Source organism: Orcinus orca, chromosome 2 (assembly GCF_937001465.1).
Source record: "Orcinus orca chromosome 2, mOrcOrc1.1, whole genome shotgun sequence".
Lineage (NCBI taxonomy): Eukaryota > Metazoa > Chordata > Mammalia > Artiodactyla > Delphinidae > Orcinus > Orcinus orca.
In genome coordinates this window covers 8,769,581-8,794,245 of record NC_064560.1, presented here as the reverse complement: position 1 = coordinate 8,794,245, position 24,665 = coordinate 8,769,581, and the positions used below count along the sequence as shown (strand labels likewise).

The 24,665-nt window shown below is 40.7% G+C and overlaps 2 pseudogenes across 1 annotated transcript; both read left to right on the top strand.

Moving 5' to 3' along the window:
* The first annotated feature begins 4,520 nt into the window (after positions 1-4,520).
* Positions 4,521-6,159, top strand: LOC125963694 (vacuolar protein-sorting-associated protein 36-like; annotated as a pseudogene).
* On the top strand, positions 5,387-15,546 carry LOC101285844 (non-histone chromosomal protein HMG-14-like; annotated as a pseudogene). Its single transcript, XR_007476048.1, has 2 exons — positions 5,387-5,416; positions 14,353-15,546. The product of XR_007476048.1 is annotated as a non-histone chromosomal protein HMG-14-like (transcript).
* The last annotated feature ends 9,119 nt before the right edge of the window (positions 15,547-24,665 follow it).

Sequence of the window (24,665 nt, the reverse complement as noted above, 5' to 3'; positions counted from 1 at the left end):
TTAATGGAGGCATAGACAGCCCCCTCTCAAGGCATGTCTTTTTTTTTTTTAATGGAAATTATTTATTTATTTATTATTTTTCGCTGCATTGGGTCTTTGTTGCTGCGCACAGGCTTTCTCTAGTTGTGGCGAGCGGGGGCCACTCTTTGTTGTGGTGTGCGGGCTTCTCATTGCAGTGTCTTCTCTTGTTGCAGAGCATGGGCTCTAGGCACGTGGGCTCAGTAGTTGTGGCTCACGGGCTCTAGAGCACAGGCTTAGTAGTTGTGGCACATGGGGTTAGTTGCTCCACAGCATGTGGGATCTTCCCAGGCCAGGGATTGAACCCGTGTCCCCTGCATTGGCAGGCGGATTCTTAACCACTGAGATGGTGGGATATACCACCATCTACCGTCCAATTTTTAAAGTGCAACACACAGCCCTCTCCTGTCCAGCCTGGTTGGAGCAACAGAGTGCACTCCCCTGGTCCATTTTCATGGACCCATACACAGCCCTCTCCAGGCCAGTTTTTATAGAGTGATGCACAGCCCTTTCCCTGCCTGTTTTGATGGAGAGATATAGAGCTGTCTCCCAGCCTTTTTAAATGTAGGGAGACATGCTGCCATCTGCCTGCTGGCTGGGATGGAGCGACACACCATCTCTCCTGGCCAGCTTTGATAAAGAGGTACACAGCCTTCTCCCAGCTGATTTGATGGAGAGATACACAGCCTTCTCCTGGCCAGTTTTGAACAGAGACACACAGCTGTCTGGCTGGTTTTGATAGAGCAACAGACAGCCCTCTCCTGGCCAACCTGGATGGAGCGACACATTGCCCCAGTTCCTCTTTAATATCACATCTGGGGCATATTTCACCCTGAATTCCTTCTAAGAAAACCATTAGAGGATGTAAACAATATTATGTTTCAGAAAGACAAAAATGACAGCAATGTTGAGGAGACGGGGGAGGCACACATCAGAAAGACCAGAATGCTATTGGAATAGTCAAGACAATGGCCCAAACTATGACAGTTCCTGTGGACATGAAGAGAATTTGATGAATCGGAAGGATATCTGAGTGGAGAATTGATAGGACTGTGTGAGCAAATGAGTTCCGTGGTGAAAAAAAGAGTTAAAGAAAACTTGCATTTCAGATAGTTGGATGGATGGTGATGTGCATGTCTGAGATTGGAACAGGGAAACGAGCAGAGGAAGAGCTATGAGCGCTAATATTGATACTTAGTGATTTGTGGCTTCTTACTCCCCACAGTGTTCTCTGTTTCCTCCTCTCCCTCCCTCTCTCTTTTATATCTCCCTTGCATGTTCATTAATTAAAACATATTTCAAGATTCAGTTAGCTCACTTTCATTTTCCCTTCTAATTTCAACACTCAAGAATTTGAGGGCTTATATACGGTCTGCTCTTCCACACCTCTGTGCCTTTGCAGATGCCATTCTTCCTACCTAGAGTGTCTCCGCCATGCCTTGCTTGCATAGTGAATACCTACAGACCCACCTTTCGAGGCCTCAAACACACAACACCTCCATGACTGCATCCCCAGGCAATGTTACCCCTCCTGACAGCCTTCAGTAGGAATCTGTCCATACCTCCGCCAGCACTTCTCGTATTTAAATTGCAGTTGTTAGGTGCCATGTTTGCCTCCTCAGCAAAGGCAAGGTCGAGGACTGGTGTTTTGCATCTTCTTGTCCCTGGGCCTAGCAGAAGCCCTGGCAAATAGCGCAAGCTCAAGAAATGTCCACTGAATAAGAAATTGATAAATCGATGAGTGGCATGAGGATTGACTAAGTTATAAGCGATGTGTAGAAAGGGGATTAGGGTGACAAAGACTGGAGCCCCTTCTCAGCATATGGGTACCATGGGAATGGGAGCCCTTCCTGCAGCCCCATGAATCCCTTCCATGGCTGGTCTGAAACTTTAGGTAGAATGAACCAAGAACAAGAGAGGGGCTAATGATTTTCTTAGGAGGAATTCAGGGGTGAAATATGCCCCAGATGTGATATTAAAGAGGAATTGGGGCTTTTCAGTAACTTCCACTTTCCATATATGATTTTAACTTCTCGCATGGTACCCTTTCATCATTTCTTGGATCTCCCTCAGTCCTGTCCTTTACTCTCTGATCTGAGGTTTAATGTAAGAAAACTCTGATGAGGGTCTCTCCAGGTAAGGTGGCCAGATTCAGCAAATAAAAGTACAGGATGCCATTTAAATTTAAATTTCAGTTAAACAAAATTTCTTTTCATAAAGTATGTCCTGTGAAATATTGGGGACATACTTATGCTAAAAAAAATTACTCACTGTTTATCTGAAATTCAAATGTCATGAGGCATCCCATCCTGTGTTTAATTCTGCAGCCCTGTCTCTAGCTCACTTTCTGCCAAGGATTAAGAAGGCACTCTGTACCCTGCACCTTTGATATATCAAACTGAGCTCAAACAGAGGTGACTGTTGTGGGTCAGTGGGTAAAGCAGAGCAGACACAGATGAATCTGTGCAAAAACAGGCTGGTGACTACAGGGTCCTTGCTTGACCCAGACTTTTTACCAGTAGCAGCACTGAGCAAAATAATGTAATAGTTACGACCCCAAAGTTCGAAGTCACATGTCCTTGAGTTCAATTCCTTGCTCTGGCTCATTCACGACTTGTAATGCTAGGCAAATTACTTAACTTCTCCAAGCTTGAATGTCCTTATATAAAACAAGGATAGATGCAAAAATTCTCAACAAGATATTAGCAAACCAAATCCAAAACAGATAAAAATGATCATACACCACGATCAAGTTGCATTCATCCCAGGGTCACAAGGATGGTTCAACATATGTAAATCAATCAATGTGATACACCATATCAACTAAAGAAAAGACAAAAACCACATGATCATCTCAATAAATACAGAAAGAGCACTTGATAAAATCGAACATCCTTCCATGACAAAAACTCTTACCAAAGTGGGTGCAGAGAGAACATATCTCAACAAAATAAAAGCCATTTATGACAAACCCAGAGCCAACACAATACTCAATGGTGAAAAGCTGAAAGCCTTCCTGCTAAAATCTGGAACAAGACAAGGATGCCCACTCTCACCACTTCTATTCAACATAGTTTTGGAAGTACTAGCCACAGCAATCAAAGAAGAAAAAGAAATAAAATGTATCCAGATTGGAAGGGAAGAGGTAAAATTGTCATTATATGCAGATGAAATAATACTATACATAGAAAACCCTAAAAGACTCAACACAAAAACTACTAGAACTGATAAATGAATTCAGCAGGATACAAGATTAACATATAGAAATCTGTTGCATTTCTTTACACTAACAATGAAATATCAGAAAAGGAAAGTAAAAAACAATCCCTTGTAAAATTGCATAAAAAAAAATACTTAGGAATAAACCTGTCCAAGGAGGTGAAAGACCTATATGCTAAGAACTATAAAACACTGATAAAGAAAACTGAAGATGATTTAAAGAAATGGAAAGATATCCCATGCTTCTGGGTTGGAAGAATTCATACTGTTAAAATGGCCATACTTCCCAAAGCAGTCTACAGATTTAATGCGATCCCCATCAAATTATCCATAACATTTTTCACAGAACTAGAGCAAATAATCTTAAAAGTTATATGGAACAACAAAAGACTCAGGGGCTTCCCTGGTGGCGCAGCGGTTGAGAGTCCGCCTGCCGATGCAGGGGACACGGGTTCGTGCCCTGGTCTGGGAAGATCCCACATGCCGCGGAGCGGCTGGGCCTGTGAGCCATGGCCGCTGAGCCTGCGCGTCCGGAGCCTGTGCGCTGCAGCGGGAGAGGCCACAGCAGCAAGAGGCCCACGTACTGCAAAAACAAACAAACAAACAAACAAAAAAAAAACAACAACAAAAGACTCAGAATTGCCAAAGCAATCCTGAGGAAAAAGAACAAAGCTGGAGGCATAACCCTTCCAGACTTCAGACAATACTGCAAAGCTACAGTAATCAAAACAGCATGGCACTGGCACAAAAACAGACATATGGATCAGTGGAACAGAATAGAGACCCCAGAAATAAACCCACACACCTATGGTCAATTAATCTTCGACAAAGGAGGCAAGAATATGCAATGGAGAAAAGACAGTCTCTTCAGCAAGTGGTGTGGGGAAAGCTGGACAGCCACATGGAAATCAATGAAGTTAGAACACACCCTCACACCATACACAAAAATAAACTCAAAATGGCTTAAAGACTTAGACATAAGACATGACCCCATAAAACTCCTGGAAGAAAACAGGCAAAACATTCTCTGACATAAATCATAGCCATGTTTTCTTAGGTCAGTCTCCCAAGGCAATAGAAATAAAAGCAAAATATAAACAAATGGGACTTAATCAAACTTATAAGCTTTTGCACAGAAAAGGAAACCATAAACAAAAAAAAAGGTAACCTACGGACTGTGAGAAAATATTTGTGAATGATGTAACTGACAAAGGCTTAATTTCCAAAATATACGAACAGTTTGTACAACTCAATAACAAAAAAACAAATAACCCAATCAAAAAATGAGCAGAAGATCTAAAAAGACATTTGAGATTGAGTTTTACAGGCATTTATCAGAGGAAGTGACACAGAGAAGGTGGGAGAATATGCCAGTTTCTCAGTCGTTACAAGCAAATAGAGGACCCCAGCCAGGAAGAATAAGGGCCGTAGGAATTGTAGGTATTGAAAAGAAACTGGAAGAAAAAAGAAAAGAAACTGACAAACATTTCTGAGGCCTTCGGAGACCTCAGTAAGCTAATGGTCAAGGCTAAGGGAATTGGTGGTGTTATCAAAATCCATCGCTAATAAGATTAAAGAGAAGCAAGGTGACATCACAGATGATGAGACCATCAGGTTTAAATTCTATTTACTGAGCATGGGAATAGCTAACCCAGTTACCAGGGAAACGTACGGCTCAGGCACACAGTACCACATGCAGCTGGCCAAACAGCTGGCTGGAATATTGCAGGCGCTTTTGGAGGAATGAGGGGGAATAATGTCACTCACAGAGGTGTACTGTTTAGTAAACCAAGCTCGAGGAATGGAATTGCTCTCACCAGAAGATTTAGTGAATGCATACAAGATGCTGGAAGCCCTGAAATTACCTCTCGGCCTCCGTGTGTTTGACAGCGGCATCATGGTAATTGAACTTCAGTCCCACAAGGAGGAGTAAATGGTGGCCTCAGCCTTGGAGACGGTTTCAGAAAAGGGGTCTCTAACATCAGAAGAGTTTGCTAAGCCTGTGGGAATGTCTGTCCTCCTGGCTAAAGAAAGGTTGCTTCTTGCCGAGATGATTCAGTGGAAGGCTTGCAGTTTTACCCAAATTTAATTATGACACAGAGCTAAGAGTTTTGTATTTGAAATAACTTGTTACCGGTATACTTGACTCATGCAGAAGTTGTATGACATTGAGCTAAGGGTAAACCCTGATAAACAGAATTTACTGGAACTTCGCAATATAATATAAAATGCTTTTAATTTCTATGTAAATATTATGATCCAGGAAGCCTATTTAGGATAAATATAGGAAAATATAGAAAGATGAATGCCAATATGAATTTGAAATCATGCTACAGTTGTACAGAAACCCTCAGAGTTTAACTTGAAATATGGTGGATTTTAACTTGATCTTCAAATCTGACCATTTTTTAAAGAAGGGGATTTAGTTCATGGGGGAAAAAAGAGAAAAGTTACATGTTTGAACAGGTTTGATTATTTTGGTGTGATGAAAATTCACCTGAATTATAAATGAGGTTTTTCTCTGCATTTAGTGTGCACATTTTGGGGAATTTTCATGCAACAACTTATACCTACAGTGTTGTTTAAGAACCTGACAACACTGGAGCAAAATATCCAACTGCAGCATATCATCTGAGGCTCTCCCTAAGGGCTTTTAGAAGCAGCCATAGGCATGTCTTCAGCAGACCAAATAAAGCTCCTTAAAAAGAGAGAGAGGGCTTCCCTGGTGGCACAGTGGTTAAGAATCTGCCTGCCAATGCAGAGGACACGGGTTCAAGCCCTGGTCTGGGAAGGTCCCACATGCTGTGGAGCAACTAAGCCCATGTGCCACAACTACTGAGCCTGTGTACCACAACTACTGAAGCCCGCGTGTCCCAACTACTGAAGCCTGCACGCCTAGCGCAGTTGTGCTCCCCAACAAGAGAAGCCACCACAATGAAGCCCATGCACCGCAAGGAAGAGTAGTCCCCACTTGCCGCAACTAGAGAAAGCCTGCACACAGCAATGAAGGCCCAACGCAGCCATAAATAAATAAATTTTTTTTAAAAAGATACAATTTTATCTGACTTATATATATATATATAATCTGACTAGTTTTTTTTTTTTTAAGTGATGATTTCATGGCTGGCATTTAAAGAATGCAACTATGTCATTTTGTTTTAAAAATGCTATGGATTTTGAAAGTGAATTAAAGAGCTACATAGACATGCCCAGAGATATGGTTACAGATTTGGGAAGTAGACGCTTCAGGATTTCCCTAGGATTGTTTTGTGGGTAGAGCGACCAGGAGAACCTTTAACACGCTCTACAGGAAGCTTGGTGCTCTTGTACCTCAGAGTCAAGGATGGAAAATAGAGAGTGGGAACATAATATGTCTCCTTTTCCTTCCCTAAAGAAGGAGTTTCAGTGCTGAACTTTTAAAATCTTTCTATCATATTCTATCAATATTTTTTTCCTTTACCCCACACATTATAAGTTGTGTGGAGAAACTATCTCGCTAAAAGGTATTACTGAGATAGCAGAAACAAGCTAATATATTGAATCTAGATTGCTTGAGCTTTCCAGTGGACTGCCTGACTTTGTTACTGCCACACAGCGTACGGTACATTGGCATTACCTCAAACTCAGGGACCCCACAGAGACAGAAGGAGAACCCCTTTCTAAGACTGAGTTGGCAGTGGAAGGTAGTGATGGGTTTTGGCCAAGCTTCTAGAAGGGATAGTATCTGTACTGAGAGAACCTCTGAGACCGGGAGGCAGGGATACCCAGGCTCAGACCCTGGGATCCGTGAGACCTCCTCGCTAAGAGGTGGAGGGCCACTGCCAATGCCCTTTGGGGAAGGTCTAGGGATCCTCAGCTGCAGACCCAGGGAATCCCTCCAAGTGCAGCCAGAGTCAGTCCCTGATCCCTGCCTGAACCCTGTCGCTGCTTCACATCCTCCAGTGTCATGGGAATGTTGTGGCCGAGGCATGCTGCCTTAGTCTTAGTTTTCCGAACCTCTCACTGATTCCACGTTGTGAGCACAGATCCTGTAATTCCCCCATTGCTCAGCCTCAGGTTTGTTTGGGGGGAAATTCGGTGTCTGGCTGCCCAAGTCTTTCAGGCCATTGTGTATGGTTGCTTGTATATCATTCCTCTCTCTGGGATACAGACACTCTCCCACGGCCCTGGCAAACTTGTATGTGTACAGACACACACACACACCCCTCATCTAGCTAAGGGTTTTTAAAACTACACAGACAAATAATGTGTTTCAGTAGTTGGAATGAGCTGCAACTAAGATTGTTTGAGCTACTGGGTCTGGCTCCAATGGTCTGGATTCATTATGGCAAACTCCTGTAATTCAGAATATTTATTTACACTAGTGTGACAACACATTAACAAAAATGGAGCAGTCTGAATTGTAAAAGTGAACTAAAGAGGAAGAAAAGGGACATGGATGTATTTTGCAAATGTCACATTAGTTAAAAAACAGGTACGATTGATTTTATTGTTTTAAAGTGGGCATTCTTCAGTTTCCAGACCTCAGTGTCTATATTTTTATCCTTTTTTTTTCTTTGTTTTTACCAAATAAGGTGTCATTTTGGTCCTTTTTGGTAGAGGTTATGTTTAAATACAACCAATCAGGCCCTAAGTGCAAAAAAGTTCTGTCTTGGTGCTAATCAGTGTTATAGTAGTATTTTTGCTTTTCTAACTTTGCTCTTAGGAGCATAAATCTGTTTGTAGCTTTATGGTAATAGAATATTTCTAGTCACATACTGTCAAATTTTTTTTACATTGTACAAGAATGTTTTCAGTGTTAAATGATTGGTATTAATGTATACCAATCACTTTGCCAATACTGCAAAATTTAAAAATGATTTTTTTCTTAACCAGATGTTCTTTTTAAATACTCTGAAAAATTGATTAAAATGATAACCCTTTAGTCAGAATAAGCCCATGTGTTAAGATTTTTTCTTTTAGATTTTATAATCAGGAGTTGATTATAAATATTTATGACCTCAAGCTCTTACTATTTTAGCTGTTTTAAAACAATGGGAAATGGCTCACGAACTTTTTTAAAATTCTTGACATGAATTCCACTGTTGATTGACTGTGTATGTTTATGTGAATGTACTATCTCTTGTTCCCTGTTACCAGACTAAACCGACAGCCATGGATTTATCATGCTGTCACTCTCATGCTCAAATACTTAAAATGGTTCTCCTTTGCCCAACAATCTCAGAGTTTCCACTGTGGTACAATACAGTCACAGCTCAGAAGGTGGGTGGGTTTTTAGGGCTGTGCTAAGGAAGGAATCAAGCATGCTCAAAATGGTCCTCGGAAATCTCTATATAATCTTACAATTCAAATGCCTGTAGAGTTATACACGGGTATGAATATTTTATGAATATAGTAAGTAGAATATATAATAAAAAACTACATATTAACAGTAGACTTTTGTAGTACCAATAATTAAGCTTTTTAAATGTGTCTTTTTCACTTTGCTGATAGGTATGGTTGAATTTATGTAAATTTATTGCTAATCCCATCCCTTATGACAGATCTTAAATTTAAGCTCCACAGGAGCAGAGACTTTTATCTGCTTTGTTCATGGATGCGTCCTCAGAGCCTTGAATAAGGCCTGGCACACAGTAAGCATTTAATAAATGGCTACCAAATGAATGACAAAAAAAAAAAATGGTTAGATAGCCTCATCCACCAGACGGGAGACAGCAGAAGCAAGAAGAACTACAATCCTGCAGCCTGTGGAACAAAAACCACATTCACAGAAAGATAGACAAGATGAAAAGGCAGAGGGCTAGGTACCAGATGAAAGAACAAGATAAAACCGTAGAAAAACAACTAAATGAAGTGGAGATAGGCAAACTTCCAGAAAAAGAATTCAGAATAATGATAGTGAAGATGATCCAGGACCTCGGAAAAAGAATAAAGGCAAAGATTGAGAAGATGAAAGAAATGTTTAACAAAGACTTAAAGAATTAAAGAACAAAGAAACAGAGATGAACAATACAATAACTGAAATGAAAACGACACTAGAAGGAATCAACAGCAGAATAACTGAGGCAGAAGAACGGATAAGTGACCTGGAAGACACAATGGTGGGATTCACTGCTGTGAAACAGACTAAAGAAAAAAGAATGAAAATAAATGAAGACAGCCTAAGAGGCCTCCAGGACAACATTAAACGCAACAACATTTGCATGATAGGGGTCCCAGAAGGAGAAGAGAGAGAGAAAGGACCAGAGAAAATATTTGAAGAGATTATAGTCAAAAATTCCCTAACATGAGAAAGGAAATAGCCACCCAAGTCCAGGAAGTACAGTGAGTCCCATACAAGATAAACCCAAGGAGAAACACGCCAAGACACATGGTAATCAAACTGGCAAAAATTACAGACAAAAATTATTGAAAGAGCAAGGGAAAAATGACAAATAACATACAAGGGAACTCCCATAAGGTTAACAGCTGATTTCTCAGCAGAAACACTACAAGCCAGAAGGGAGTGGCATGATATACTTAAAGTGAAGAAAGGGAAGGACCTACAACCAAGATTACTCTACCTGGCAAGGATCTCATTCAGATTCAATGGAGAAATCAAAAGCTTACAGACAAGCAAAACCTAAGAGAATTCAGCACCACCAAACCAGCTCTACAACACATACTAAAGGAACTTCTCTAAGTGGGAAACACAAGAGAAGAAAAGGACCTACAAAAAGAAACCCAGAATAATTAAGAAAATGGTCATAGGAACATACCTATTGATAATTACCTTAAACGTGAATGGATTAAATGCTCCAACCAAAAGACACAGGTTGCTGAATGGATACAAAAACAAGACCCATCTATATGCTGTCTACAAGAGACCCACTTCAGACCTAGGGACACATACACACTGAAAGTGAGAGGATGGAAAAAGATATTCCATGCAAATGGAAATCAAAAGAAAGCTGGAGTAGCAATACTCATGTCAGATAAAATAGATTATAAAATAAAGAATGTTACAAGAGACAAGGAAGGACACTACATAATGATCAAGGGATCATTCCAAGAAGAATATATAACAATTATAAATATCTATGCACCCAACATAGGAGCACCTCAATACATAAGGCAACTGCTAACAGCTATAAAAGAGGAAATTGACAGTAACACAATAATAGTGGGGACTTTAACACCTCACTTACACCAATGGATAGATCATCCAAAATAAAAATAAATAAGGAAACAGAAGCTTTAAATGACACAATAGATCAGACAGATTTAATTGATATTTATAGGACATTCCATCCAAACACAGCAGATTACACTTTCTTCTCAAGTGCGCATGGAACATTCTCCAGGATAGATCACATCGTGGGTCACAAATCAAGCCTCAGTAAATTTAAGAAAATTGAAATTATATCAAGCATCTTTTCTGACCACAATGCTATGAGATTAGAAATGAATTACAGGGGAAAAAAACGTAAAAAACAAAACACATGGAGACTAAACAATAGGTTACTAAATAACCAAGAGATCACTGAAGAAAGCAAAGAAGAAATCAAAAAATACCTAGAGACAAATAACAATGAAAACACGACGATCCCAAACCTATGGGATGCAGCAAAAGCAGTTCTAAGAAGGAAGTTTATAGCTATACAAGCCTACCTCAAGAAACAAGAAAAATCACAAATAAACAATCAAATATTACACCTAAAGAAACTAGAGAAAGAAGAACAAACAAAACTCAAAGTTAGCAGAAGGAATGAAATCATTAAGATCAGAGCAGAAATAAATGAAATAGAAACAAAGAAAACAATAGCAAAGATCAATAAAACAAAAAACTGGTTCTTTGAGAAGATAAACAAAATTGATAAACCATTAGCCAGACTCATCAAGAAAAAGAGGGAGAGGACTCAAATCAATAAAATTAGAAATGAAAAAGGAGAAGTTAAAACAGACACCGCAGAAATACAAAGCATCCTAAGAGACTACTACAAGCAACTCTATGCCAATAAAATGGACAACCTGGAAGAAATGGACAAATTCTTAGAAAGGTATAAGCTTCCAAGACTGAACCAGGAAGAAACAGAAAATATGAACTACCAATCACAAGTAATGAAATTGAAATTGTGATTTAAAATTTTCCAACAAACAAAAGTCCAGGATCAGATGGCTTCACAGGTGAATTCTATCAAACATTTAGAGAAGAGCTAACACCCATCCTTCTCAAACTCTTCCAAAACATTGCAGAGGCAGGAACACTCCCAAACTCATTCTACGAGGCCACCATAACCCTGATACCAAAACCAGACAAAGATACCAAAAAAAAAAGAAAATTACATACCAATATCACTGAGGCATATAGATGCAAAAATCCTCAACAAAATACTATCAAACAGAATCCAACAACACATTAAAAGGATCATACACCATGATCAAGTGGGATTTATCCCAGGGATGCAAGGATTCTTCAAGGTGATACAAATCAATCAATGTGATACACCATATTAACAAATTGCAGAATAAAAACCATATGATCATCTCAATAGATGCAGAAAAAGCTTTTGACAAAATTCAACACTGATTTATGATAAAAACTCTCCAGAAAGTGGGCATAGAGGGAACCTACCTCAACATAATAATGGCCATATACGACAAACCCATAGCAAACATCATTCTCAATGGTGAAAAACTGAAAGAATTTCCTCTAAGATCAGGAACGAGACAGGGATGTCCACTCTCACCCCTATTATTCAACATAGTTTTGGAAGTCCCAGCCACGGAAATCAGAGAAGAAAAAGAAATAAAAGGAATAAAAATTGGAAAAGAAGTAGTAAAACTGTCACTGTTTGCAGATGACATGATACTAAACATAGAGAATCCTAAAAATGCCACCAGAAAACTACTAGAGCTAATCAATGAATTTGGTAAAGTAGCAGGATACAAAATTAATGCACAGAAATCTCTTGCATTCCTATACACTAATGATGAAAAATCTGAAAGAGAAATTGTGGAAACACTCCCATTTACCATTGCAAGAAAAAGAATAAAATACCTAGGAATAAACCTACCTAGGGAGACAAAGGACCTGTATGCAGAAAACTATAAGACACTGATGAAAGAAATTAAAGATGATACAAACAGATGGAGAGATATACCATGTTCTTGGATTGGAAGAATCAATATTGTGAAAATGACTCTACTACCCAAAGCAATCTACAGATTCAATGCAATCCCTATCAAATTACCAAAGCCATTTTTACGGAACTAGAACAAATCATCTTAAAATTTGTATGGAGACACAAAAGACCCTGAATAGCCAAAGCAGTCTTGAGGGAAAAAAACAGAGATGGAGGAATCAGACTCCCTGACTTCAGACTATACTACAAAGTTACAGTAATCAAGACAATATGGTACTGGCACAAAAACAGAAATATAGAACAATGGAACAAGATAGAAAGCCCAGAGATAAACCCACACACCTATGGTCAACTAATCTATGACAAAGGAAGCAAAGATATACAATGGAGAAAAGACTGTCTCTTCAATAAGTGGTGCTGGGAAAACTGGACAGCTACATGTAAAAGAATGAAATCAGAACACTCCCTAACACCATACACAAAAATATACTCAGAATGGATTTGAGACCTAAATGTAAGACCAGACACTATAAAACTCTTAGAGGAAAACATAGGAAGAACACTCTTTAACAAAAATCACAGGAAGATCTTTTTTGATCCACCTCCTAGAGTAATGGAAATAAAAACAAAAATAAACAAATGAGACCTAATGAAACTTAAAAGCTTTTGCACAGCAAAGGAAACAATAAACAAGACAAAAATATAACCCTCAGAATGGGAGAAAATATTTGCAAATGAATCAACAGACAAAGGATTAATCTGCAAAATATATAAATAGCTCATGCAGCTCAATATTGAAGCAACAAACAACCCAATCCGAAAGTAGGCAGAAGACCTAAATAGACATTTCTCCAAAGAAGACATACAGATGGCCAAGAAGCACACGAAAAGATGCTCAACATCACTATTTATTAGAGAAATGCAAATCAAAACTACAATGAGGTATCACCTCACACCAGTTAGAATGGGAATCATCAGAAAATCTACAAAGGGCAAATGCTGGAGAAGGTGTGGAGAAAAGGGAACCCTCTTGCACTGTTGGTGGGAATGTAAATTGATACAGCCACTATGGAGAACAGTATGGCGGTTCCTTAAAAAACTAAAAATAGAATTACTGTATGATCCAGCAATCCCACTACTGGGCATATACCCAGGGAAAACCATAACTCAAAAAGACACATGCACCCCATTGTTCATTGCAGCACTATTTAAAATAGCCAGGTCATGGAAGCAACCTAAATGTCCACTGACAGATGAATGGATAAAGAAGTTGTGGTACATATATACAATGGAATATTACTCAGCCATAAAAAGGAACGAAATTGAGTCGTTTGTTGAGACGTGGATGGATCTAGAGACTGCCATACAGAGTGACGTAAGTCAGAAAGAGAAAACCAAATATCGTATATTAACGCATGTATGTGGAACCTAGAAAAATGGTACAGATGAACTGGTTTTCAGGGTAGAAGTTGAGACACAGATGTAGAGAACAAATGTATGGACACCAAGGGGGGAAAACCACAGTGGGGTAGGGATGGTGGTGTTCTAAATTGGGCGATTGGGATTGACGTGTATACACTGATGTGTATAAATTTGATGACTAACAAGAACTCGCAATATAAAAAAAGAAAAAAAATGGAACTGAATAGACATTCTTCCAAAGAAGACATAGAAATGGACAAGATACATGAAAAAGTGTTCAACATCACTAATAATCAGGAAATGCAAATCAAACCCACAATGAGATGTTACCTCATACCTGTTAGAAAAGCTATTACGAAGAAGACAAGAAATAAATACCAGAGAGGATGTGGAGAAAGGAAACCCTTGTGCACTGTTGATGGGAATGTAAACTGGTGCAGCCACTATGGAAAACAGTACGGAGTTTCTTCCAAAAATTAAAAAGAGAACTACCATGTGATACAGCAGCCCCACTTACGGGAATTATCCAGAAGAAACAAAATCACTATCTCGAGCGGGTCCCCAGCAGCTCGGGCAGCAGGAAGAACGGCAGCGGCCAGCCATCCCAGCTTCGTCAAAGGTCAGCTCCGCCATGGGGGCGGCAAACGAGGAGCCCGAGGGGAGATGGGCGAGGTTGTCAGCTACACCCGCTCCTGCAGAAGTGGGAACGAAGCCCAAAACAGGCAGCAGGAAAGGATACATCTTCCGACAAAAAAGTGCAAACAGAAGAGAAAAGGGGAGCAAAGGGAAAACAGGCCGAAGTGGCTAACCAAGAAACTGAAGACGACTTACCTGCGGAAAACAGAGAAACTAAAAACGAGGAGCCCCCAGCCTCTAATGAAGCAGGAGAGAAAGAAGCCAAGTCTGATTAATTCCACGCACCCGGTCCTATCAGTGGCCCCTGTCCCCCTTCTTGTACAATCCAGAGGAACATTTTTATCAACTATTTTGTAAACCCAAGTTTTTTAGTAGTTCTAGAAACATTTTTAAAAAGGAGGGAATCCTACCTCATCCCATTTTTTAACTGTAAATGCTTCTTTTTATTTTTAAGAGGTGAAATCATTTGCTGGTTGCTTATTTTTTGGTACAACCAGAAAATAGTGGGATATTGAATATGGGAGGCTTTGATTGTCTTGGGTGTGAGCTTAACATTCCATAGATGGGGGGGAGCTTTTATATCCTATAATACAAAGCACACTAAATGGCAGTTTGGAGTCAGTTGTGCATTTAATGTCCTGAACACTTTAAATTGCTTCTCTTCCCATGTTGTTTCTGGTAGAATTGTTTCCTAAAGCGAACCACTCACTCCTTGATCTTGGCTTTCCTGGTCAGAATTCTGTGCACTCTGTAACATCCTTGGTGGCGGTAGTCCAGTTTTCCTAGTAACTTTGTTAATGTGCTGTGAATGATCGACAATTTGACTATGTAGGGTACGTGATATTAAATTGTGAATTAGTAGGACTTACGATGTAACAACATACCAATATTTGAAGATGTTGGTACTTGATATCCTGTTAAGGGAAATTTGCCTCCAAATTTTAAGCTGGAAAGTCACTGCAATAACTGTGTAGAAAAGAATCACAACTACATGATTTTTTAGATTTTTGGTACGTATGTTGAGAATTGTGGACAAATTGAAATGTCTGTGCACTCATCCTCAAAACAACCAATAAAATCTCAATTATGAAAGAAAAAAAATCACTCTCTCGAAAAGCTCTCTGTACCCCCCTGTTCACTGCAGCATTATTTACAATAGACAAGACATGGAAACAATCTAAGTGTCTCTCAACAGATGCCTGGAAAAAGAAGATATGATGTGTATACAAATACATACATATATATACACATATACATATGAATATTATTCAACAATAAAAAAGAAGGAAATCCTGCCATTAGGGACAACAAGCAGGGACCTTGAGGATTTTACGCTGAGTGAAATAAGTCAAAGAAAGACAAATACTGTATCATCTCACTCATAGATAGAATCTAAGAAGAAACTGAGCTTACAGATACAAAGAACAGATTGGTGGTTTCCGGAGGCAGGGGAGGGAGCGGGCAAACTGGATGAAGGTGGGCAAAAGGTACAAACTTCTATTATAAGATAAGTAAGTCCTGGGGATGTAATATACAGCACGGTGACAATAGTTAACAATGGGATACTACATATTTCAAAATTAAGAGAGTAAATCTTAAAAGTTCTTTTCACAAGACGAAAAATGAATAGTCTAAATTTACTGTGGTAATCATTTGACAACCTAGGCCTATATCCAATCACTCAGAGAACAAAATGCTTCACTTTCCAAAAGGAAAAGAAAAACTTCTCCAGATATCAGAGAGCTCTCTTCAGTGTAGAACCAGACTAAATGTTTAAAATTTTTAATTTAGGGCAGCTGGCCTTGTTTGATACTGCCAAGTAGTTCTTTCCTTAAAAAGTTTACTGTGAGGCACAGAAAATGAAGGCTAGGCTGTGGGGAGCATGGTTATAAATCCCATGTTATTAAAAAGAAGATGTTCAGCACCACTGAAGAGTTGCACTGAGTGGCACACAGCTATCCTCTGAATACAGAAGTGTGCCTAACGGCTCGTGACGCACGTGGAGACGCCTCGCCACTGTGAGGTCTGGAGCTGTTTGTTATTTACTCTGCACCAGACTCTGGGTTAAATGCTTTTTCTCCGTTGTCTCATTGGATCCCCATAACCATCCTGAAGCAAGTATTTTACAAATATAAAATGGAAACTTATTTTACAGATGAGAAAAATAAAGGTCAGAAAGGCTAACTTCCTCCCACTCAGATAGCTAGTAAGTGATGGGCCCATTTAGATATCTGATTCCCAGGGATTCTCTTGGCCCTCAAGTGAATTGCAGAGTAGGAATACTAATAAGAGCTTCTGTTTCAGGAGCGCTCACATGTACTAAGGCATTGCAGTACACACTCTAGGTGGGTGGAGATTCCCACATGTTGGAAGATTGTAGAGCTGAAACATTTCCCTTTGGGAATTGGGCAGGAAAAGGAATATTCCGTTGAGGGGATTCCCTGGTAAGGCTTCACTTCTTAACTATTTTCCTCTTGGACTTTGAGGAAAGTCATATTTAGCACATAATTATAAGGTACTGCGCCCACCCCAGGATGAAATTCCATTTAATTACCCAAACCCTTCAGTAAAAGGCACAAGGCAGCAGGTGGTAACATGAAGAAATCCATACAGAACTCACAACGGAACTAAAAAGAAATAAGTAACATTGAGTGTTTCATATGTGAGAAACAGATACCTGCCTTGTGGATAGAGCAAACTAAATATATAGCCATAAAGGTAGCCCAGTCACGTTTCTTTGGTTGCAAATGACAGAAAATCCAGCTCAAGCTATGTTAAACAAAAACTGATAACTTTAGCTTTAATTTTTGAATTATTAATACATTCACATGATCCCAAATTCAAAAGGTGGCAAAGGATGTATACTGAAAAGTCCTACCCAAATACGCCAGCCATCTGGTTTCCTCTCCAGAACCAGCCAAAATTATGTTTCTTGTGTATCTTTTCACAATCCCACACATGCACGTGCGCACACACGCACAGTCACACACAGAACACTATTCTGTACTTTACTTATTTAAAAATACATATTGGAGATTGCTCCATTTCAGTACATTAAAAAAACATTCCTCATTCTTAAAGCAGGTAATTTATTGTCCATGGAGGGTTAAGTTTTGAGGTATTTTTTCCGTCAGCTATGGGGGAAGTCTTATTTAGTCATCTTCTTTCATATTGTTAGGTCAAGTGTAATGAAATGGTTTTGTGAAGACTTCAGTCTTGTGTGGTGCTGGTGTGGACCCTAATGTGATGGGGCAGTGAGGGGAATTCTGACTGATTCCACATCCCTCCTTCCACTGGTACCCAGGGGCAGGGAATGGCACCCTATCAAAAAGGTGCATTCACGCCAGCAGGAAAGTGGGATCCCTGAGAGATGGAAGAGCTCTCAGACTCCAGGAGTAATACCAAGAGTCCCCTCAGGAGACACCGGAGCTAACACCTACACCTTTGCCATATGCACTGGAAAGAGGGGAGCCTTGAAAGGAAGGGCGCTGATGCTTGAGTTCAACTTGTAAGTAGAGCTTAGTTTTATAACAGCTCCATTCTCTACCTGAGATTGTGAAACAGCACATTTCCACGTGAGAAAGCCAGCATCACTCCACTACAGTCCATTGCAGAAGTCAGCGTGTGAGCCCATACCATGCAGGGTCCCTAACTCCTCATTACAAGGTTCTTAGGAAGGTCCACACACAGGACCTCCAACCCTGGGAACTGCTCAGGGCTGCACTGAGCCACGTGTCTAGGAGTGAAGAAGTTGCTCTTCAGAAGAAGGACCTCCCTAAAAGGCAAGAACACTGTTGGTGTTTTAAGGAAAGGGAGAAAAAAGGGTGAGTTGAAGGGCAATGGGGAGGCTATCCTGATTAAGACAATTTAGTTTCCATCTTTGATAATCCTAGCCATGCAAAATCCACTACAGCCTTTCTTAGCATTCTATGAAAATACAAAGGAGAAAAATCATTTGAATGTCCACAGTTTTAAACAACAGCCAGGACTTCCCTGGCGGTCCAGTGGCTAAGACTCCACGCTCCCAATGCAGGGGACCTGGGTGGAATCCCTGGTCACGGAACTAGATCCCACATGCATGCTGCAACTAAGAGTCCGCATGCCACAACTAAAAAGTGTGCATGACGCAACTAAAGATCCCGCATGCCTCAACAAAGCCCCAGCGTGGCCAAAATAAATAAATACATATTTAAACAACAGCCAATTATCACTTCTCATCCTTCAGTTCTTTTGTACTTTGGCTCAAAACCAACTACCAGGTAACTCAATAACAAAAAAATCCCAAACAACCCAATCAATAAATGGACAGAAGACCTAAATAGACATCTCTCCAAAGAAGACATAAAGATGGGCAATAGGCACATGAAAAGGTGCTCAATATCACTAATTACTAGAGAAATGCAGATCAAAACTACAATGAGGTACCACCTCACACCAGTCATAATGGCCATCATTTAAAAGTCTACCAACAATGAACGCTGGAGAGGGTGTGGAGAAAAGGGAACTCTGCTACGCTGCTGGTGGGAATGTAAGTTGGTGTAGCCACTGTGGAAAACAGTGTGGAAGTTCCTCAAATAACTAGCGTTGCCATATGATCCAGCAATCCCACTCCTGGGCATATATTCAGACAAAACTATAGTTCACAAAGATACATGCACCCCTATGTTCATAGCAGCACTATTTACAATAGCCAAGACATGGGAACAACCTAAATGTCCATCAACAGATGAATGGATAAAGATGTGGTATATGTGTGTAGAAACACACACACACACACAGTGGAATATTAGCCATAAAAAGGAATGAAATAATGCCATTTGCAGCAACACAGATGCAACTAGAGATTATCATACTAAGTGACGTAAGTCAGAAAAAGAAAGACAAATAACATCATATCACTTATATGTGGCATCTAAAATATGACACAAGTGAAGTTATCTACAAAACAGAAACAGACTCACAGACATAGAGAACAGACTTGTGGTTGCCAAGGGGGAGGGGGGAGTGTGGGAGGGAAGGATTGGGAGTTTGGGATTCAACTGAAAGAGTAGCTGTGAAGTAGGAATTTTAGACATAGTAACAGGTTAAGGGCATGTATTTGTAGACAAGTTGGACTTTTAGTTTCTTCCCGAGGGACCACATAGGCAGTAACTACAGATCGTCATGTGCAGAGAACATCAGTCAACTCAGAGTGAAAAGAAGCATCACCCTTTTTCCATCTCCTTGCATCCTCTGGCTCTTGACTCCTGTGACGTCTCATTGCAGAAAGTTGCTTCTGGAGCAAGGCTCTCTGATCCCACCAGGAGGCTTCCTCAGTAATGACTGGAATAGAACTCACAAGGCACCCAGCGCGTATAAAGAAAATGAATCGGAGGATGAGATCCCTGAAGAAGAAACGTACTTGAACTGGATGGAGCATTTCTCTGGCCTCCTCTGCAATCACCGTGGCTTCTTATGCAATTTGGGGTGACGAGATGAGGGTGAACACAGAGGCCGTGCAATGCGGATGCGGATCAGGGAGAGTGGCCATTTAATTTACTGTCCAAACGTGGACACTTCTGAGAGTGAATAGGGACACTCTGACATAATTATGCTAGGACAACAGTTACAAGCTGGGACTCTCCCAGGCAAACCAAGACATAGGTCATAGGCCATCCTACTTCCTCCGTGTTGCCACTATAATGCATTAGGAAGCTGCATGACTTTGGGTCATCATCCTCAGCACACCACTTGAGCAACTCCAGGGCCCATTTTAGCCATTGGAAGGGAGCTGGCAACTGGGAATAGCATGTAAAGTTCAAAATCACCCACTTGGATGTTATAGCAACGTCAACTTGCTAAAAACTTTCTGGATGTTTCCACTATTTTTCTCTTCTCAGGAACCACAATTTGAGTAGCAGTGAGGGCTACTCATATAGTAGATTTGAGGGTCTTTATTACGCAAAAGGGAGCCAAAAGCTCTTTTTAGCAGGGATTATAACTGGGAGAAGAGGTGCGAGAGGTGAGCTGAGCCCGGGGCTTTTCAGAGTGACGTGACGCTAACGGGGCAGATACACTGCCTTCAGAATGATGAAAGGATACATAAGAAAAAAGCCACTGAAGCCAAAAACTGAGACAATTTTTAGTGGTCGCGCCAGTCAAATGAGACATGGAGTCAGCATGGAAGGAACAAATGGAAATATCCAAAGTGTAAAGGAGGGAAAAGCTATGCATTGGGAGCACAGGTGTGCAGGGGAGGGACTGTCTGAGGACGTTCCCCTCCTCTCGACGTGCCCATCACTCCCCAGAGATGATCACTCTCCTCACACACAACTGTTCACTTCAGGAAGTGATTCCCTTCAAGATCTGTGTCTCCCACTCTAAAATTTTTTGTAATTTAGTTTTATTCTATTTAGGAGTAGATTTATAATTGGAATAGCTCTAAGTCACCTAGAGACATTTTTCAATGGAAATAAAATTCTATATGCCCCCCTCTTGGGAAATTCCCAGAATTGGAAAACTGAAAAACTCTGTGAATCGACACCCATTTTTCTAAGAATTCCCAGAGGACGATCATGCCCCTTGAGTCACTCACCTTCTGCTTCACTCTGGGGCCCAGGGCAGCTCAGCTGTGCTCCTGCAGACAGTTCCAGCCCCCTGTGGTTCACGTCACCCCACACCATCAGCCCAGAGCTGCTCCTCTGTCACACAGGCTGAGGTGTGGGGCAGGACTGGCCTTCCTGCCTCTTCTACCTACTCTCTCCTCTGTGTGTCCCTCCCCAGATCCCAGCCTGTCCACTGGGGTCGTTCAGCACAATGACGCCCAGCCTGATGCTATGTGAAGGAAACCACCTTGGTAGGTGAGAGGTCTGGGTCATGAGGGCGCTTGTGCCTGAAGGATCTCGTGATGGATGGACAGTCGTAGCCCTTCTAAGACAGAACCAGGCATAGGTGGCCCAGACTTGGACACAGGAACAGAGGCACATGGGATCCGGGATCAGCTCAGGTGCACAGAAGGGTGTAAAGGAAGGAGAATGAGCAAGTGACCAAGAAAAAGTGGTTTCCAGGAACCCATCTAAGAGGATACTGTGCGTATAGAAGGACACCTGATGGGGAGCCTTGCACTGTTCTCTGAACCCCCTGTGTGCTGACCATCAGCCTGTCATCTTCCTGGTGGGGGTTCAGCTGCCAGATTACAGCAACCAGCTCAGCCCAGATTCTAGTGGACTTTCAAATGGCAGCTTTCTGCCCCTCTACCTGTTTATTTTACAAGAAGAGGGACACCTGAGGCAACAAGAGGGCACACAAGGGGTGGGAACCACATCCCTCAGTAAACCAGCCCCCAATTCGCCACCTGTCCCCTTATCCCTCTTGTCCCTTCCTGCTGGCAGCAATATCAGGGCATTAGATATGGCCCTGGGCACAAAAACAGTTATATAGATCAATGGAACAGGAAAGTCCAGAGGTAAACCCACGCACATACAGTCAGCTAATCTATGACAAAGGAAGCCAGAAAATATAATAAAGAAAAGACAGTCTCTTCATTAAGTGGTGCTGGGAAAACTGGACAGCTATATGTGAAAGAATGAAATTAGATCATTTTCTAACACCATACACAAAACTAAACTCAAAATGGATTAAAGACCTCAATGTAAGGCCAGATGCTATAAAACTCGTAGAGGAAAACATAAGCAGAACACTCTCTGACATAAATCGCATCAATGTCTTCTTTGATCCACCTCCTCGAGTAATCAAAATAAAACAAAAATGAACAAATGGGACCTTATTAAACTTAAAAGCTTTTGCACAGAAAAGAAACCATAAACAAAATGAAAACACAACCCTCAGAATAGGAGAAAATATTTGTGAAGGATGCGACCGACAAGGGATTAAACTCCAGAATACACAAACAGCTCATGCAGCTCAATATCAAAAAAAAAAATACAACCCAGTCAAAAGGTGGGCAGAAGATCTAAATAGACGTTTCTCCAAAGAAGCCATTCAGATGGGCAAAAAGCACATGAAAAGATGCTCAACATCACTAATTATTAGAGAAATGCATATCTCAACTGCAGTGAGGTATGACCTCACTCCGGTCAGAATGGCCATCATCAAAAAATCTACAAACAGTAAATGCTGGAGAGGGTGTGGAGAGAAAGGAACCCTCCTACACTGTTGGTGGGAATGTAAGTTGGTACAGCCACTATGGAGAACAGTATGGAGGTTCCTTAAAAAACTAAAAATAGAGCTACCATATGATCCAGCAATCCCACTCCTGGGCATATATCTGGAGAAAACCATAATTTGAAAAGATACATGCACCGCAGTGTTCATTGCAGCACTATTTACAATAGCCAAGACATAGAAGCAACCTAAATGTCCATCAACAGAGGAATGGATAAAGACGTGGCCTGTACATATAATGGAATATTGGCCATAAAAAAGGACGAAATAATGCCATTTGCAGTAATATGGATGGACCTAGAGATTGTTATACTCAGTGAAGTCAGAGAAAGACAAATATCATATGATATCACTTAAATGTGGGATCTAAAAAATGATACAAATGAACTTAGTTACAAAACAGAAACAGACTCACAGACATGGAAAACAAACTTATGGTTACCAGGAGAGGGATAAATTGGGAGATTGGGACTGACATATACACATTACTATGTATAAAATAGATAACTAATAAGGACCTACTGTATAGCACAGGGAACTCGGCTCAATACTCTGTAATGGCCTATATGGGAAAAGAATCTAAAAAAGAGTGGATATATGTATAAGTGACTCACTTCTCTGTACAACATAAAGTAACACAACATTGTAAATCAATTATACTCCAATAGAAAAGTTATAGGAGATAAAAATAGAAAAACTTTTTGAATTTTTATACAGCAGGTTATTATTAGTTATCTATTTTATACATATTAGTGTATATATGTCAATCCCAATCTCCCAATTCATCACACCACCACTACCACCCCCGCTTTCCCCCCTTGGTGTCCATATGTTTGTTCTCTACATCTGTGTCTCTATTTCTGCCTTGCAAACCAGTTCATCTGTACCATTTTTCTAGATTCCACATAAATGCATTAATATACAATATTTGTTTTTCTCTTTCTGACTTACTTCACTCTGTATGACAGTCTCTAGGTCCTTCCACATCTCTACAAATGACCCAGTTTCGTTCCTTTCTATGGCTGAGTAATATTCCATTGTATATATGTACCACATCTTCTTTATCCATTTGTCTGTCAGTGGGCATTTAGGTTGCTTCCATGACCTGGCCATTGTAAATAGTGCTGCAGTGAACATTAGGGTGCCTGTGTCTTTTTGAATTATGGTTTTCTCTGGGTATATGCCCAGGAGTGGGTAAAAATGGAAATTTTTTAAAAAAGATCTGACCCTGGGGACAAGAGAAGCTGCTCAGAAAAGGGAGCAGAGGGGCAGCTGTGACAGATGTGGCACCTGAAATAGGAATCAGATTCACTGGTGTGCTTTTTACTCCCAGGTAGCTGGACTGTTTCAGAGGATTCTAGTTTCTAGATCACACCCTAAATGGTCTTTCTGGATGCACAAACATTTCCAGAAGGCTCCTAGGGCGGGGTGACATAGTTCTGAGCGGTCAAAGTTGAAACATAGTCACTGATGGGTCATAGTGACCTTTGTCACCCCATCTATGAGCTTGTGAAGTTGGGTTTGCAAAACATGGGGTATGTGCTCTCTACAATCTACACCAGTGGTTCTCAGCCTTGGTGGTCCCTTGAAGTTCCCTGGGTGACCCTAACATTGAGAACCCATGTTCTATACCTTCTATTGTAGGTGGGCCAGCCCCATTTTCTAGTCTCTCTTCCTTTCCCCCAAGCAGCTTCATTTTCCAAGGCCAAAACCCAAATATCAGAAAAATTAAAACTAGAGTTCTGATGGCTCACCATGCAACCAAAGGATGAAGGCCACAGAACATGATGGGTATAACCTGCCTCAAGAGGTCCTTAGGTTTTCCATGGTTCCGACTTTATAGAGCCTTGGGGGCTCTGATAGAACTTACCTGAGCTATTTCGGAGGGCCTGATATCCAAAGGGCTAGCAGAACCTGAGAAGGAGATAAGAGCAGGTACAGGAAGGGAAGAAGAAAACTTACAGGGGAAAGTGAGACCAGAGGTAGAGGCAGGGTGAGGTGCCTGGTGATCTCTTAATGTCGTCACCAGGCAGCTTGGCTGAGTACCTGTGGAAATACTGTTTCTTGACTCCCAACAGATCT